Source organism: Plecotus auritus (genome assembly GCF_963455305.1).
Source record: "Plecotus auritus genome assembly, chromosome: 10".
Taxonomy (NCBI): Eukaryota; Metazoa; Chordata; class Mammalia; order Chiroptera; family Vespertilionidae; genus Plecotus; species Plecotus auritus.
Window position 1 is genome coordinate 53,805,618 of NC_137785.1, and position 18,623 is coordinate 53,824,240.

The following is an 18,623-nucleotide window of genomic DNA, read 5'->3' on the forward strand; positions in this document are numbered from 1 at the left end:
TTTAACAAAACTCCCCAATCAGAGTTTTTAAACTTTATGACTATGATTTAGGATGCTAGCGGCAGATAAAATTATTTTCCATCACCCATTTAGAATATTTGATTACTAATTTACATAGTCAAGGCTTCTGAATATAATGGATGTGTAAGTCACCTTAGAGAGAGGGCCTTTTCAGAATTGAAAGTGAGTACCCTGTTGCCGTCAGTCCAAGAATACTAATGAATACTAATGAAGCAAATACATGTCTACCCTATTAGGCTAAAGCACCAATATGCCAGGAAGCTGGATGTTGGTTAATACAAAAACGTGTGGGTAAAGAAGCGATCTTTTACTACTTGATTATGAAGTTCCATCTTTACCCTCCAACTCTGAGTGATGTCATACAAGATAATCAAGACTTATGTGTTGATGCCCAAGGAGTTGTTTTGATTTATGACAATTCACACAAAATCACAATGGTCTTCTTAAAGGCATTCTAAGTGGCAGTCCATGTTTGAATATAGGAAAAAATAATTTGAAAGTTTGGTTACAAACAATTCGAAATTGCCTTCAAAGTTTAGTTTCCCAGTGCGTTTCTCCTCAGGTGTTTCTCTTTTGATGACCAGTGTGCTTGTTCTCACGTAGTACATTCTCAGACTAACAGCGAGGTTGGGCATTTAGACCATGATATGTAACTGGCTCCTAATACACTTACCACCCTTGGCAGAAGTTGCCAAATATAGTCCTTTTTCTACGAGGTCCTATCAATCTCTGACAAACAAACAAAAAGTGAGACTTTAATGAAAATTTCAGTAAACAATTATCATTCTAGATATGCCATATATAGGAGTGACCAATAAATTGAAATAAACATTGGAATACTTGAGTTATACCTATATTAGATTCTGCTAAGAATAAAGATCTATGTATTGATGAATAAATGATCATGTGGATTATTAACCAATGAAGTTAGCTTTAAAGAGTAGCTCTCCCAGGGGTGGGCAAACTTTTTGACTCGAGGGCCACAATGGGTTCTTAAACTGGACTGGAGGGCCGGAACAAAAGCATGGATGGAGTGTTTGTGTGAACTAATATAAATTCAAAGTAAAGGAGCGGAGGGGAGAGCAAGAGAACCCTCCGCTCTTTCGGCTCCGCGGGCTGGATAGAACAGCCGAACGGGCCGGATCCGGGCCGCGGCCGTAGTTTGCCCACGGCTACTCTAGACCTACCTTGTCTAAAGTATGTGATCCTGACTTTGCAATGCAGGTAAAATGCCACAAAGGTGTGCCAACTGTTTGAAGCCACACTTCTTAATATTGGATTTGAGTGACGGGTAGATGTTCTGGCTTCCTATAGTTTTATGGTTTAATTTGTCTCTGCTTTCCCTTTCTCTTTATGCTATAAAGTCTTTTTTAGAAAGTGTCAAATTATCTCATTTTTGTTCCAGGAGCCGAGGGACTTGGTCATATCAGCACTAAGTGTTATATGGGGCTGGACCAGGGCTGAGGTAGTATTTCCCAGCAACTAGAGTGGTGACATCTTACATCTCAGGAGAGCGTTAGAGCTACCGTCTCCATCTCCTCTTCCCAACCTGAAGATTTTTCTTCTATTTGTGCTCCAGGAATTCATATTCTGAAGAGAGGAGAGTTTTCCTTTTCATAACATCAGCGTGAACATTTTTATTCTAGGATTGTCCATTAGTAACAGTAAAGAGCTATACAAAATTATTTTTTTTTAAAATAAAGTCTGGCGGGAGAAACCAAGATGGCGGCATAGGTAAACACCTAAACTGCTGCCTCGCACAACAATTTCAAAACTACAACTAAAAGACAGAACAGACACCATCCAGAACCACAGGAAAGCAGGCTGAGTGAAAATTCTACAACTAGAAGGAAGGAGAAAAGCTCACAGAGAATTGGAGGTACGGCAAAGGGGCTTTGTGCGCGCAGAGAGGAAGGGCGGCTGAGAGCCTGGCTGACTTCCTCTGGCGGAAGGGGGAAGGAAGCCTCCGACGGCACTGAACCCCAGTTCTGACTGCACTGAACCCCAGTTCCGGGCGAACCCCTGGGGACCCACGCTCTTGTGGGGGGAGTCTGGACTCTCGGGCGGAGACTCGGGAGCCGGGGAAGGCGGAGGACTGAAAGTGCACACGCGCGCGCACGCCGGTGCGCACAAAGGCTGCGGGGGTTGCCACAGGCTTTCCCTGGTGGAGGGGAGTCAGAGGCTCCTGACGGCACTGTGCCCCAGTTCTGACTGCAGTGAACCCCGGTTCCAGGCGAGCCCCTGGGGACCCACGCTCTTGTGGGGGGAGTCTGGACTCTCGGGCGGAGACTCGGGAGCCGGGGAAGGCGGAGGACTGAAAGTACACACGCGCGCGCACACCGGTGCGCACAAAGGCTGCGGGGGTTGCCACAGGCTTTCCCTGGTGGAGGGGAGTCAGAGGCTCCTGACGGCACTGTGCCCCAGTTCTGACTGCAGTGAACCCCGGTTCCAGGCGAGCCCCTGGGGACCCACGCTCTTGTGGGGGGAGTCTGGACTCTCAGGCGGAGACTCGAGCTGGGGAAGGCGGAGGACTGAAAGCGCACGTGCGCGCAGGGGCGGGGCTGACAGGAAGCCAAGACTGAGGCTCCACCCCATCCAAGCTGAGCACAGAGGCTATTGCAATTTAGCAAGTCTAATCCTATAGGGCTGTCTCCAGCACAGGGCTTCTCCCAGCATAGACACAGCTGATCCTTACAGCCAACTGACCCGGAGGTCAATTCTTCCCAGTGATACCAACAACAATAAAGACTTAATTACAACAAGGCTGTACACACAGTCCACAAAGGGGTGCACCAAGAGTGTCCACCTCAGGTTAACTGGGGAAGCAGACCCACTGGGCCATATTGGAAACCTAGCACAAATATCTACCTTACCAACTCAGGGAATCAGTGAAAATGCGGGGTCAAAGAATCAGATCACAAACGAAAGAAATGGAGGAAAACAAACGACTGGATATAGAATTCAAAACCATGGTTATAAGACTTTTTAAGAATATCCTAGAAAAGGCCGATAAATATAACGAGACCCTCGAAGATATGAAAAAGGACCAACTAGAAATTAAACATACACTGACTGAAATAAAAAATATTATACAGAGACCCAGAAACAGAATAGAGGAACACAAGAATCAAGTCAAAGAATTGAAATACAAAGAAGCAAAAAACACTCAACTGAAAAAGCAAAAAGCAAAAAAAAAAATCCAAAAAGTTGAAGATAATGTAAGAAGACTCTGGGACAACTTCAAGCGTACCAACATCAGAATTATGGGGGTGCCAGAACAAGAGAGAGAGCAAGATACTGAAAACCTATTTGAAGAAATAATGACCGAAAACTTCCCCCACCTGGTGAAAGAAATAGACTTACAAGTCCAGGAAGCCCACAGAACCCCAAACAAAAGGAATCCAAAGAGGACCACACCAAGACACATCATAATTAAAATGCCAAGGGCAAAAGACAAAGAGAGAATATTAAAAGCAGCAAGAGAAAAACAGTTAATTACCTACAAGGGAGCACCCATACGACTGTCAGCTGACTTCTCAACAGAAACTATGCAGGCCAGACGGGAGTGGCAAGAAATTTTCAATGTGATGAATAGCAAGAACCTACAACCAAGATTACTCTACCCAGCAAAGCTATCATTCAGAATTGAAGGGCAGATAAAGAGCTTCACAGATAAGAAAAAGCTGAAGGAGTTCATCACCACCAAACCAGTATTATATGAAATGCTGAAAGGTATTCTTAAAGAAGAGGAAGAAGAAAAAAGTAAAGAGAAAAATTATGAACAACAAATACATATCTATCAACAAGTGAACCTAAAAATCAAGTGAATTAAAAACCTGAGGAACAGAATAATCTGGTGAATATAATAGAATCAGGGGCATAGAAAGGGAGTGGACTGATAATTCTCATGGGGTAAGGGGTAAGGGGGGTTCATGAAGAGAATGGACAAAAATCATACACCTATGGATGAGGACAGTGGGGGGGAGGTAAGGGCAGAAGGTGGGGTGGGAAAGGGGTGGAGGGGAGCTATGGGGGGAAAAAAGGAGAAATAATTGTAATAATCTGAATAAAGATTTATTTAAAAAAAATAAAAAATAAAAAAAAAATAAAATAAAATAAAATAAAGTCTGACTTTTTAATAATTGATTTGGCAGGACATCTCAAATACTCTTAAGACCCATAGATGCTTTTATATTAACGTCACTCTGACTTTTTGTTAATTTAACATTTTCTCATTTCTTCTATGAGCTCCGTTCTTGATTTCAACCTTTTTACCTTTGAAAGACAGTTTTATCATTTAGGATGTATTTATCATGTTACTCATTCATATAAATTGGTGACCATTAGAAAGCATATTTCTTATGTAAATCAAACAATTTCCCACATTTGAATAGGTAAACTTTAGGGGATTTTTTTGTTCCATTGTTTTGGATTTTTTTCGTTGTGTGTGTGTGTGTGTGTGTGTGTGTGTGTGTGTGTGCATGTTGTTAAAGTAGCATGTATGAGCCAGGTGATTATCCTTCCTCTTGAGTTTTCTTTGATCTACAAGTATGAAATTTGCTACCCTTGCATTATACCTCAGTGGGGGGTTCCAGTAGTCTCACACTAGCCAGAGAAGAGCAGTGTAATTCTGAAATTATACTCGGCTTCTTGACAGTTTTTAAGAGCTTTGCACATTTTATTCTATGCTTTCAAAAGAGCAGAAAAGCCCTAGCCAGTTTGGCTCAATGGATAGAGAGCGTCAGCCTGCAGGCCAAAGGATCTTAGGTTCGATTCTGGTCAAGGGCATATGCCCCAGTTGTGGGCTCAATTCCCAGGAAGGGGATCGAGGCAGCCAATCAATGATTCTCTCATCATTGATGTTTCTCTCTCTCTCTCTCTCTCTCTCTCTCTCTCTCTCTCTCTCTCTCTCTCTCTCTTCCTCTCTGAAATCAATAAAAATATATTTTTAAAGAAAGGGCAGAAAAGAGGGGAAAGCTGCTTTGCCAGACACATACTGCCCTGTCAAGGGTAGATTGAGAACTCGAGATCCATTGCTTCTTTCCTGTGATCACGTATGGATGGATACATGTCTCCTGTTTCCGGTGACTGAACTGTATTTTTTCTCTGCAGCAGGACTGGGTGTTTCATGCAGTCCATGCTGGTCTCATATTTCTGATGAGCCTTCAGACTTCCAAGAGGCCACCTGTCTGCATGGCATGAGGTCTCAGCTGGAATTCAGCTTCTATCGCGATCTCGTGGTGTGACCTTTGGCAAGTCTCTTAACCTTTCTGAGAATCTCTTAACATTTCTCAGTTCCAGGCTTTGCAAAGTGTGGATAACAATAGACACGGCGCTTGCCTTTCAGAGATGGCATGAGGATTCATTAGCTAATGCTTGTGAAAAGCTATATAAGTGCTAAGTATTATGATTATTCTTTACTCATGACAGCATTATAAAATGTCAGTGGGTTGAGTGGGCGGAAATGGGGTTACAGGACCCTGGTGGAGAATGACTCTTTTATAAAAGTTTTTACTCTCCGGTGGAACTATGTTTAATTACCCTAATTAATGGCTTCATTTTACCAGGAGATAGCAATTCGCTCATTTGAAATGATACATACAACTATAACGCACAGTTTTATAAGGACCAGAAGACTCAGGGAGAGACCTCACAGGATAATCTAAAAAATCAATGAATTACAGTGGGGCTTGATTGCACATTGGGGTCCATACCTGACTCCTTGGAGCTAAATATGCTCTGTATCAGACCAAGGCAACATCAGGTCCCCCAAAGAGAACTGGGTTGTTCCACTAACTACCTGATTGTTTCTGTTCCAATAGTGAGCCTGGCCAGGCAATGCTAGGACCATTAATCACTCATGTATAACTCTTCCATTTTTTTAACATATTTTTATTGATTTTAGAGAGGGAGAGGGACAGAAATATCAATGATGAGAGAGAATCACTGATTGGCTGCCTCCCACACATCCCCCCCTGGGGATCCAGCCTACAACCCAGGCACGTGCCCTGACCTGAAATCAAACTGTGACTTCCTAGTTCATGGGTTGATGCTCAACCACTGAGCCACGCCGCATTGAACAGTGGGCAGCTAGACTGAAACAAATAAATACATAATTAAATATACAAGGGCAAGGGGACCTTTAGCTAATAATTCCTAAGGATGCATAACAGTATTTGACTGTGATGGCTCTTCTGTTCCCTCTACCACAGCATCTATTTCCGTCTTTGCTATCTGGGCACTTGAAAATCTGAATAGACCCAACATATGGGTTGCATATATATTTCCAAAACAGTAAAATCTTAGTTTAAAGAAAACTATTTTACCACTTATATCTGGACCAAAGTAATTATTTCTTAATAAATATCCCAGGGCCTGCATGCAGCCTCCAGTATTAATATACTTTTTTAAAACTATATTACATTACTGGCATTCCAGGACAAATGGGGCCCAACCCTGATAGATTGCTGGAAGCCACTGATATTTTTCTTCAATTTATTTGCATTTGGTACTTGAGCGTCAAGGATACCAACCTCTTATTCCTTTTTGATAAGTAAATAGTCTCTCAACACCCTGCTGCTACCACTACAGACAAAAGAACGCAGGGTAGGCCCTGGCTGGGTTGCTCAGTGGTTAGAGGATCGGTCTGTGAACTGAAGAAGGGTCACATTCGATTCCCAGTTAAGGGCAGTAGGGGCACGTATGGGAGGCAACCAATTGACATGTCTCTCTCACGTCAATGTTTCTCTCTCTCCCTCCTCCCTCCCTTCCACTAGCTCTAGAAATCACTGGAAAAAATATCCTTGGGTGAGGATAAAAAATGATTTAAAAAGCAGGGTGGGAAATTCACACGGAGGTTCAGACAGTGAAGGAAGGTAGGAAACCTTGTGCTCAATCTGATCTGTGTTGCCTCATTCTGGGTCACTTCCCCCATCACAATGGAAAAATCAAGGCAGAGTATTAGACTCCAAATGTTCACAGGAACATTATTTATTTGATTTTCAGAGCTAGATAATAGATGAAAGCAAACTTCTGCAGAGACCATGGTACACTCTGATGCTGCCTCGTATTCTGTAGCACCATTGCCCTGACCCCAATATTATATTACTAATTGACACTGACTTGTGTTAAACACCAGAGATGAACCATAGCCATTGGTTAACAGATAGAGAATGCTCTAATAGATGCACATTAATAAGAACCCTCGGGAGTCTGGTCAGGAAAAGGAATCTGCCTTGGACTCAAAGGTAGCAGCAGTAGGCCAGATATCATGTAACTATTTAAAAGTCAAAGCCTCACTCTCAGTTTGAACAAATGTTTATCTCAAACATGCACTTAAATGTCTTTTTCACCCCTTGCCAAGTGAATGGTATTTGTCTTTTTCTTTTCCCCCTACAGACTGCCAGGTTATTATAAAAGAGCATTTTATATAGGTGAGTACGGTGCACCAATTGAAATACAATTGTATCATCATTTCAAAGCTCAACAGGCACAAAATACATCTCTTACTTGCCAATTCCCAGATTGTTCTCAGGAAACAGACACAAATCAACTGAAAAGCTTGTATTTATTCATACTCAAGAAAGGTTTTCTTGTCAATAACTATGCGTGGATTTCCCCTACTGATTTAAACAAAAGGAAGGTGCAGAATGTTTTGGTAGTTTACTCTTGTCTTCATCTGAATCTCCACACCAGTAGAGTGAATATAATCTGGTGCCAACATATTTTGAGCAGAGCAATACTCTCAATTCAACTATGACCTTTTCCCCTGTAATTAGTTTCAACTGAAATTAGATTCAGTAAAAGCATGGCTCCAATTAGAGTTAAATCAAAACAAAACTCAGAGCTTGATTTCATAGAGCGAAATTGTTGAGGAGAAAAAGGGGTGGCGGAAGAGGGGGTCTTCTTCTAATTTAATTCAGCAGATTGGACCAGATGGTAAATCCTTTGAACTCTGGAGAAAATGTGCACTTATTTCCATACAGGCCTACGTTCACATTTCCCAGGGATTTTGTAACCTCACCTTGGTTGATCCGTTTTCCAAAACTCTACATACAGCATTCCCCAAATCTTGCCAGTTCTGATCTAGGAAAAGATCTGTTTTCTCTAGGAGAAGTAAAAAGAGAAATCTTCAAGCTTCCTTTGGGAATCTACACTACTAAAAGAGAAATATGCAAATTGACCATACCTCCACGACACCCACCACCCAATCAAGGTGAGTATGCAAATTAACCCAACAAAGATGGAGGGTTAATTTTCATATGCAGGCACGGAGCGGCCAGGAGAGGCGGGACACCTGCTATGAGGGGAAGGGTGGGGGGTGGAGGGAGCTACAGGAGTGGCACTCAGGCCGGAGCAAACACTGAAGGCTCTGGCCGGAGCAAAGATGGAAGGTAACTGCCAGAGCAAAGGCCTAGGTCCCGGGTGCTGGAGAAAAAACGGTGCCGGCAGCCAGGGGAAGGAAGGCCTATTGCACGAATCTTCATGCAATGGGCCTCTAGTGTATAATAATAAAAGTGTAATATGCTAATTAGACTGGACATCCTTCTGGACATCCTTCCGTCCTTCTGGATGAAGCCGGGGCTGTGAGGGAAGCCCGGGTCCCGGCTGCCTGAGGGAAGCCAGTGCCAGCAGCCTGGGGAAAGGAAGGCCTACTCTTGCACAAATTTTGTGCATCGGGCTTCTAGTAACATTATAAAATAAAAAGCCAAGATTATGTTGGTTTTATTATGAAGTTACTAGAATGTGTTTGCTACTTATCTCATCCTGAATAACTCTAGATAGTTTCCTGACATGCAAGTCTGTAACAGTAGAATTTCCTTTTAAGTTTCATTTTTTTATCTGTACAAAAACATACACATAAGCAAGAAAATAATCTAAAAGGAGAATAAGGCTGAATCCTAATTCATGAGGCCTATGTAAATGTGAGTTATAGTTCTTCCCTTTCTCTTACCAAACTGCTGTTGAGGCACAAAGCAGCAAAGCCCGTGGTCTATCCAGAATACATGCTTCACAAAATACAAGAATAGAAAAAAACTGGCTACAAAAAATAAGTTGGGCCTTGCTGGTGTGGCTCAGTGGTTAAGCATCAACCTATGAACCAGGAGGTCATGGTTCCATTCCTGGTCAGGGCACATGCCCAGGTTTTGAGCTCCATCCCCAGTAGGAGGCGTGTAGGAGGCAGCCGATTCATGATTCTCTCTCATAATTGATGTTTCTATCTCTCGCTCCCTCTTCCTTCCTCTCTGAAATCAATAAAAATATATTTTTAAAAAAGAAAGAAAACATTTTAAAAAAAGAAGGTTGGTACTAAATTATTGGGAGCTTCAAAGTCCAGGTTAAGAAACTGTGGCAACCATAAGGTTGTGCCTCACAGACCTACTGGAATAAATGACTGTTTCAGGTACGCATTTGCCTTTCATGCATGGAACCTATTCCAGAACCACTATCTGGGGACTGACGGAATTCCTGGCCCACATCATGAAATTCCGCATGGCATAGCAGCCAACCAGGGGACCCACTTTATAGCAAAGGAGGTGTAGGAGTTGGCCCACGACTGTGGAATTTACTAGTCATATCACATATCACACCATCCAAAAGCAGCCAGATAGCTTCACAGGACACTAGAACAGCTTCTACAGGCACAAGTACAGTGCTGGCTTGGAGGAAACACTCTGAAAGAATTGAGGGTCATCCTTCGGGATGCAATATATTTATTCCATTAGAGATCCCTGTATGATACTGTCTCCGCAGTAGCAACAATACATGGGTTTGAGAAGGAAAAATTAGAAGAGGCAGTGGCCCTATTTCCCCCCTCTTCCAATGACCAACAAGGGGACTTTGTGCTTCCTGCCCCTGTAATTGTGGGCTATGCGAGGTTGCAGGTTCTGGTCCCAAGAGGGGGCATACTCTTGTGATCAGATATCATCAGGGTTCATTCAATAGAACTACAAGATACAGCTGCCTCTAGGGCCCTTCGGACACCTTGTCAGAGGCCAGCAGGTGAAAAGAGGAGTTTCCATACTGGCAGGGCTAATTTACCCTCATGAGCAGGAGGAGGCCTGGAGAAATATATGTTGACCTAGGTAATCCACTGAGTGTCCCCTGGTTCTTTCAGGCACCGAAGTAACTGTGAGCACACACATGTAATAACCCTTAGCTGAGAAGGGCATAATTGTCAAGTGTCCAGATCATTCAGGTATGAAGGTTTGGTCACACTACCAGATAAGCTACCCTAACCTCCAAGGTGAAGATACGGAGAATTTAGAATGGATCGTGGAGGATGGATGGATCGTGGCAACCCCAAGATGAACTGTAGTGACAAGAGCTGTTGCTCATCTCAGTGGCCTCCTTCTTTATGAAGTTGCCCTCAAGAAGAAAGAAACCATGGAAGAGTTGTTTCCTAAACCTGTGTGGAGAAGCAGATCTGTGTGGCAAAGGGTAGATAGTAGAAACCATGAGCATGTTCAGCATAGAACTCCTCTTACAAGTCTCAGAAAAGATGACAAACTCCAAGGACCTCTCATTTAAAGATCAACAGACCTTCCATCTAGAAATCTGCCATTGCCCTGGCTCAATGCCAGCGTTCCCATCTTCATTTTTCGCAGTAAACTGTCAAAGAATGCGACTGATTCAGTTGAACTGGGGAGTCTAACTCCAGAACAGTCGTGTCTTCCCAGTGAGGGAGGGTTACTAAGCACACAAAGGCTGTCACCGGCTCAGCCCTGGAGAAGGCTCACACTGAACAGACCCCATCTGCTAAGGAAATCAAAAGCAATGGTCTAAACTGCTATGACAAACATGCGCTCTATAATTCCTCTGAGCAAAAGAAGCCACTTTCCACAGAAGCAGCTTTCTCCCATCTGGGGACCGTTCTAAATATTTCTCTCCGTCCCTGGGTATTTTGGGAACTGCGTGAGGCCACTGCCTCTTAAGGTAGCACAGATGATATCTGCTGCCTCTCAGAATTTCAATAAGTGACCAGAAATCTGTAAGCGTTTAAGCTTCTGGAAATTTCATCATTTGATGTGATTCCAACCACTTTTTTCTGCCATTCACTCCATGCCCTGCTCGCCACTGCAGATGAGAAAATCGCTTAAAGATGAGTGTTGTTCTCCAATAGATGTTTAGGTGACTCACTGGCAAGGGTTCCAATGTCAATAGTTATTTCAGACAGAGCATATCTCCATTTTATTTAAGCCAAAGAGGGTGATGTGGAAGGAGAGAGGTTCAGATTTCTCATATTTTTTTCTGCCTGCATTTCCATTTTGTTTTCTAAACCTCAATCTCTCCAGAAGGCAATGTTTATTAAGATTCTGCATCTAATAGAATGCTCTCTTTTCAAAGCTTTTTATTTTCTGTTTTACAAATGAAATCCATCTTCCCATGGTGCAAAGCATCACTTGGAGTGAATCCCTTTAGGGGCAATATTCAGCTAATACTTCAGCTTTCTTATAATGGAGCTCTCTATGCAGATGTCCAATGCAGAGGCAGCCTTCTTCTCTCTGGCCAGTAGGCTCTAAGAAAATTCTTGGAATTGTGCTACAATCATTGACAGGAGTGAAAGGAACCTACCTATTAGCTGAGAAAAATCTGAGAAGTGGGAAAAAAAAAATGCTTATGGAACCCCTCTGAAGGCCAGACACTGTGCAGCCAAGGGCATTAACTAATGGAATATTCACAAGGCACCTAAGAGATGGGCTTTATCCCTATCGTTTCCAGGTGGCGAACTGAAGCCCAGAAAGGTTAAGCAACTTGCCAGTATGGTCACACAGGTCATATATATTGAAGAAATGGGACTTGCGAGCACTTATTTTCCAAAAACATAACTGCCCATTCTCTAGTCCCACCTCAACATCGGACTCCTTGCCATTGAATATACAGTAAGAAGATATTTTAAAAGGCAAATGTGGTGTGGGTTCACATTAAATGGGCAGTTGTTGTGCCTCATAGCACCATCTGTAAGGTCAATAAGTGCAAAAAACATTTTAATGAATAGAAAATTATAGCTAACCCAGCCCGGCCAATATGACTCAGTGGTTGAGCATCCACCTATGAACCAGGAGATCACAGTTCAATTCCCAGTCAGGGCACATGCCCAGTTTCAGGCCAGATCCCCAGTGTGGGGGGCGCAGGAGGCAGCTGATCAATGATTCTCTCTCATCATTAATGTTTCTATCTCTCTCTCCCTCTCCCTTCCTCTCTGAAATGAATAAAAAAAAATTTTTTTTAAAGCTAACCCAATGAGTATAAAAGATTAGTGGCAATTAAGATTATATAATGTCCTATCCTCATGCCTATCACCATGTGCGTTTAAAAGAGAAAAGTTTATGTCCATAAAGCAAGAAGAACTAGAGTTTATTGAAGATAATATGTGCTTTGTGTTTTAGATGCTCTATCTGCTTTCATCTTAACAATCCTCTTATTCAGAAAATACAGTTCTAATTCTACAGATGGATAAACTGAAGCCCAAAAGAGTTTAACAATTAGAATTGCTCAGGTACACATTAAAGAAAAGCTGACTAACAGTGGCTTGGATAAGTAAGGCATTGTTTCTCAGGTAAGAGAAGTCTGCGGTGGCAGCAGAGGCTAGTCAACCTTGCCATGGGGGACTTAGGCTCCTCCTGCCTCCATGGTACACCATACCCAGAATGTGGCTTTTATCCTTACACCTTCAATATGGCTGCCGGACCTCCGGGCATTGTAAAAACATCCCAGGTAGAAAGATAAAGAAATATGGAAGACAAAGGGTGAACCGGAAAGGGCCATGGCAGCCAAATATAGCCCTTTAGATTTAAAAAAAAAAAAAATTTTTTTTCTGGAAGCCCTACCAAAGTGTAACCTTCTTATTGAGAACTACATCAAATAACCATCTATATCTGTAAGGAAGCCAGTGAGTGTTTTAAATTGAGTGCCCTAAACTGAATACAATCAGGACTAGTAATGGGTTAATACGTGAAAAGTGCTTACAATAAGATCTGACACATAGTAGGTGATATGTATTTGATAACGAAGAAATGGAGGACTTAAGTAATAAAAGAATAAAGAAATGGAGCTGGATATCGGGTAGGCAAATAGAATTATTTAACACAGAGACAAGTGACTTATCTACATTGCCCAGTGAGTAAATGGCAGTAATGCAATTCCACCCTGAGTTTTTCTGATGTCAAGGGATCTTTTTTTATTTTATTTTTTCTCATTATTTCATAACTATACTCCCCAACCACACACAGTTTTTAAAATTCCAATGTGACCATATCTGTGATTGTCATGAGTTCCATGAATGCTGCTTAAGATATTAGCATTACGAGTGAAGAATCCTATCTAATAAAAGAGTAATATGCAAATTAACCATCACTCTGTTACACCCACAAGCCACGCCCACCAGCCACTCCCACCAGTCAATCAGGAGCGAGTATGCAAATTAACCCAACCACCATGGCTGCGGCCACAGAGAGAGCAGGCTTGGGTTTCCCTGGCAATGGAGGAAGCCAAGCTTTCCGCACTCCCTGGCCGGCCCAGGCCTCCATTCCATTGAATATACAGTAAGAAGATATTTTAAAAGGCAAATTTTCAATTATAGAAGATAAATAAATCCCAACAAAAGTTTCAATTATAGAAGATAAATAAATCCCAACAAAAATGGCGGCAGCCACAGAGCTGGAGAGAGTAGGAGGCTAGGGTTGCCCCCGGCGATGGAGGAAGCCAAGCTTCTGCAGCCCTGGCCTTCCTTGGCCTCCACTTAAGGCTACAAAGTTTCAATTATAGAAGATAAATAAATCCCAACAGAAATGGCTGTCGCCACGGAGCAAGCAGAAGGCTTGGCTCCACTCCAGGCTACAAAGTTTCAATTGTAGAAGATAAATAAATCCCAGATACCAGGGCCTCCACTTGGGTCGCTGTGGGGCATGGCCAGCCTGCAAACCACCACAGGCCCCTCGCCCAGGCTGCCCCACACCCCAAGGGAACCCCCACCCTGATCCAGGACACCCTTCAGGGCAAACCAGCTGGCCCCCACCCATGCACCAGGCCTCTATCCTATCTAATAAAAGAGTAATATGCAGATTGACCATCACTCCAACACACCAGATGGCTGCCCCCATGTGGTCAAAGATCCTGCCCCCATGTGGACACAAGATGGCCAGCAGGGAAGGGCGGTTGGGAGGGACCAGGCCTGCAAGGGAGGGCAGTTGGGGGTGATCAGGCCAGCAGGGGAGGGCAGTTAGGGGTGACCAGGCCTGCAGGGGAGGGCAGTTAGGGGCAAACAGGCTGGCAGGGGAGCAGTTAGGCATCAATTAGGCTGGCAGGGGAGTGGTTAGGGGGTGATCAGGCTGGCAGGCAGAAGCGATTAGGGGCAATCAGGAAGGCAGGCAGGCAGTTGGATATCCCTCAAGGGGTCCCAGATTGGAGAGGATGCAGGCTGGGCTGAGGGACAACCCCCCCGCCATGCACAAATTTCATGCACCGGGCCTCTAGTCCAGTTATAAGAAGACAGGCATGCCGGTCTAACCAATTTCATTCTCTGGTGAACTCTGATACGCCAGGCTGGGAAAAGATCAAAAGTAGCATTGGCATTCACAGAAACCCAACCTTGGCTTAAACTTCAGAACCCCAGACTCTTTGTGTTAATTCTGCCACTTAATATAGAGCCACTGATACAACGGGAGTGAGGGGAACACACGACTCCCAGGAAATACTGACAAATGAGCACTTAATTGCAATGTGGGGCTGCCTCTTGTTAGCTAGTCTGCTAGCATTTCTGGTTTTTTTTTGCCCTTAGGACAAGGAGTGATCTTAACTTGCCCTGTCAACTTCTGACAGCACATCCATAGATCAACACAGTTGGTAACTTTCTGTTTGACCCCAGAAGTCCTCAAATGCCAGGTATCCTCCTTCATATACAGACACACCAGGTTGACTTGAGCTTATCCTGGATGGCAGAAGAGAGACTCAAAGATCAGCCCTTATAAAAATTCATTACTGATGAATATTGAAATATTCCTGGAGAATTATTCAGTATTATTAAACATCAAGAGATTAATGCTGGCTTGTTCTAAGGGACACAGAACCAACCCCTACAGAAGAGCTATTAAAAGTGCTGATTGAGAATGTTTAAATATATATGTCCATGAATGGGACATTGACTAACTCTTCAAAGGTCAGTCAAGGGTAGAAAGCAAACGGAAGGCTGAGTATGAAGGGTTCAGTGATGTCGGGGCTGAGTATGAAGGGTTCAGTGGTGTCGGGGATTATCCGTGGCCCTACTCAGCAGTCCCATCACACCCACGGAGTTCCTATTGACTCTACCTCAAGTAGCTCTTTACTCATCAAAGAAAGGGAGTTTGGCCTTTTGCTTTAGCCGAGATACACTGTGGATTCAGTGGATAGTCACTGAGTAGGTTAGGACCTTAAGAACCCAATCAAATAATGAAAACCCAGGGCTTCCCCCCCAAAAAAAGAAATTACTGTTTTCTTTTCATGCGGATTATGACTTGTTTAAACCCCAGTGACTCTTCAGTTTCTGCTCACAGAAGACAAATATTTGCTAATTAAGGTTAAGAACAGATAAAACCAGAAGGTCAATCGGCTTACTCCCTGCTAGACATTATACAAGGAGGATTATATCTTCTAAAGTGTGCTGTACAAGACATTTAGAAATTCTTGTCTTGTCTTCCATCCACACTGGCACTGGTAGCATGCTTTAACCTGCCTTCCTTTGTGTGGTCATTATTGTGAGTCCCGGAATGAGAACAAGGATTGACTTCTGTCCTAGACACTCTGGAACTCCTACATCCTGAATCTTGGACCATTTCTAGCTCATCCTCTGGAACCAGGCTACCTGGGTTTGAATATGGGCTCCACTACTTACTCCTACCCTGGCCTTAAACAAAATATTTCATCTTTGCCCAGCCAGTGTGGCTCAGTGGTTGTCAACCTAGGAACAAGGAGGTCACAGTTCAATTCCCAGTCAGGGCACATGCCTGGTTTTCCAGCTTGATCCCCAGTTAGGGGGCGTGCAGGAGGCAGTCGATCAAAGATTCGCTCTCATCATTGATGTTTATCTCTCTCCCCATCTCCCTTCTTCTCTGAAAACAATAAAAAATATATTTTTTAAATATATTTCATCTTTTAAGTCAGATTCCTCTTCTACAACATGATGACATCAATAGTAGGCATGCCACAGACATGTAATTAGACTTAACAAATTTTACATGTAAAGTGTTTAACATAACTCCTGGGTCCCTAATAAATACCCAATATATAATAGTAGTTGTTGCTTAAAGTAAAATGAATCTACCTACACATCCCAAGTAGATGGCATCAAGTCTTCTTATGATGGATTAAATGTGGATTCATATATGATATTCTTCCAGTCACTTTATCCTTGCAGGAAATTAATAAGCTACCTAACTATATGAATACATTCCTAAAATCACAAATATATCTTAATGCAAAGCCAATTCTCCAGCTGGTGGCTCACCAGCTGATTAAGGGATTAATTCCTTTCCTTTTCTTCTGGAATTGAGTGGCACAGTAGAAAGAATACAGACCTGTCATCAGAGGGGGAAGCATCATCTATTCCAAGGTGAGAGTTAAGATCTTTAGGGAATGTCAGAGCCTCCTGCTCATAAGCCTCAGTACATAAGTGGATATGTATCAAGGTGCCTCCTGTTTGCTTTAGCAAAACCTCCCTTTGAGAGACATTAATTAAAATATTTAGGAATCACAGCTGAGTCTACCATTTGAGTGGAAGCCAGATACTGAAAAGGGTCTCTCTTCCACTGGATTATTTATTGTTGGGGGAAATACCCCAGCTGCTGCTCAGAATGCTACAACCACACTTCAAAGATGCCATACATTTAGTCGCCCCGTCTCACGAGGACCAGAGGAATGAGTCATGATGTAAAATGGTTCCCCTGCGCACAATGCAATATATAGATCATGTATCATAGAAACGTACACTTGAAACCTATAGGATCCTGTGAACCAACGTCACCCCAATAAATGTAATTTTTTTAAATGGTTCTCCTGCAGATATTCTGGAATGAAAGGAAAGAGGCATTCTGATCTCAAGCAATAAAGCCAGAGTACAAAAGGTCTCTAAAAATACAGTGACAGGCGGGTCCAAAATCCAAATTATTGTGCCAACAGGCCAACATTTGTGACCTTTCTAGATATTATTGTGTCAAATGCATCAACACTCTTTGATGAATAATTTCACTGGTAGCATTCATTCTCTTCTAATAAAATGATCAGGGTTGACATATTTCTCACCCTCAAATCTCTATTCTACCCCCACGCAAATCTCTCTTTGAAACTTCACATAACAAACTGCCTATTCTTCAGGAACATCTCACATCTTTTAAACCAGTACTCCCTGATAAGCTGACTTCTCCCACGTTGCCTCTCTAAGCACATGCTCCGCAGTTCCCCCAATGGACACCAGCCTTGATTGCTTCCCCCTCCCCCGTGGAGTAAAAATCATCATGTCCTATCAATATCAACTGGAAAGAAGAGACACTATTTTACTCCATCCGATTTCTCACTCTCTTACACCTTAGCTCCAGCACCCACTAGCTATGACTTGCATTATGGGAATAATTTCTTAACTAGCCTCCCTGTCTACCTTGCTCTCCACGGATGAAATATCCACAGAGCCACGGATAATCTTGCACAATGCGTCTCTAATTATGTCACTCCCCTGATTAAAACAATTTAAAGATGTTCACTTCCTATAGGATAAAAAACAAAACTCCTTAAAATTTTGGAAAGTCCTTTCATGATATGGCCCCAACCTGTCTTCTCAAGAAATCCTATTGTCCCTCACAGTCAATGTTCTGGATGTACTAAATTATCTGTGGCTTTTCCAACTTGTTTTTTGTTTTTTTTTTTTGCCCATAAGTCTTTGCACCTGCTGTTCATGACACTTAGAAAAGTGAACCCTTCCCCAATATTTTCACTTATATGGTTAACTCTTATTCAACCTTCAGGTTTGAGTCTAGAGTACCTCTTCCTTAAAGTTTTCTCTGACTTACAATTGTATACAGTACTGATCATGCAATTATGCTATTGCCTTTGCTTCTATTCCTCTCTATACTTCTTTTCTAAGGCTATTAAATTCAGCAATTGTGCTTGTTGGATTTCCAATGCATGAAACAGAGCCTCACACATACATCCTCCATAAGGAATTTTTAATGAATACCAAGACATTCATCAAGATTTGACTACAAAAACAAACAAAAAATTGATGTGAGCAAAATGCCTAAATATGGAAATGGGTAAATACATTTTGGCACATCCATAAGGTAGAAAATAGCATTTTCTTCTCAAAATAAAAAAAGGTTTTGAAAATTTGTCATAGGTGGGCGCATAGATATGATGGGATATTGAGTGGAAATCTACATTAACAATTTATGTACATCTGAGATAGATAACTAGATAGATGAACATATACAAATATGAAAACAGCTTTTATATTTGGTTGATGTGTGATTTTGTTTGCTTATTACGCTTTGAAGTATATTTCTGATTTTCTGTGATGAGTCAAGTAAAAAATAATAAAAAAGCAAAAGGGGCCACAGTGAATTCTGACTTCCTCTTGG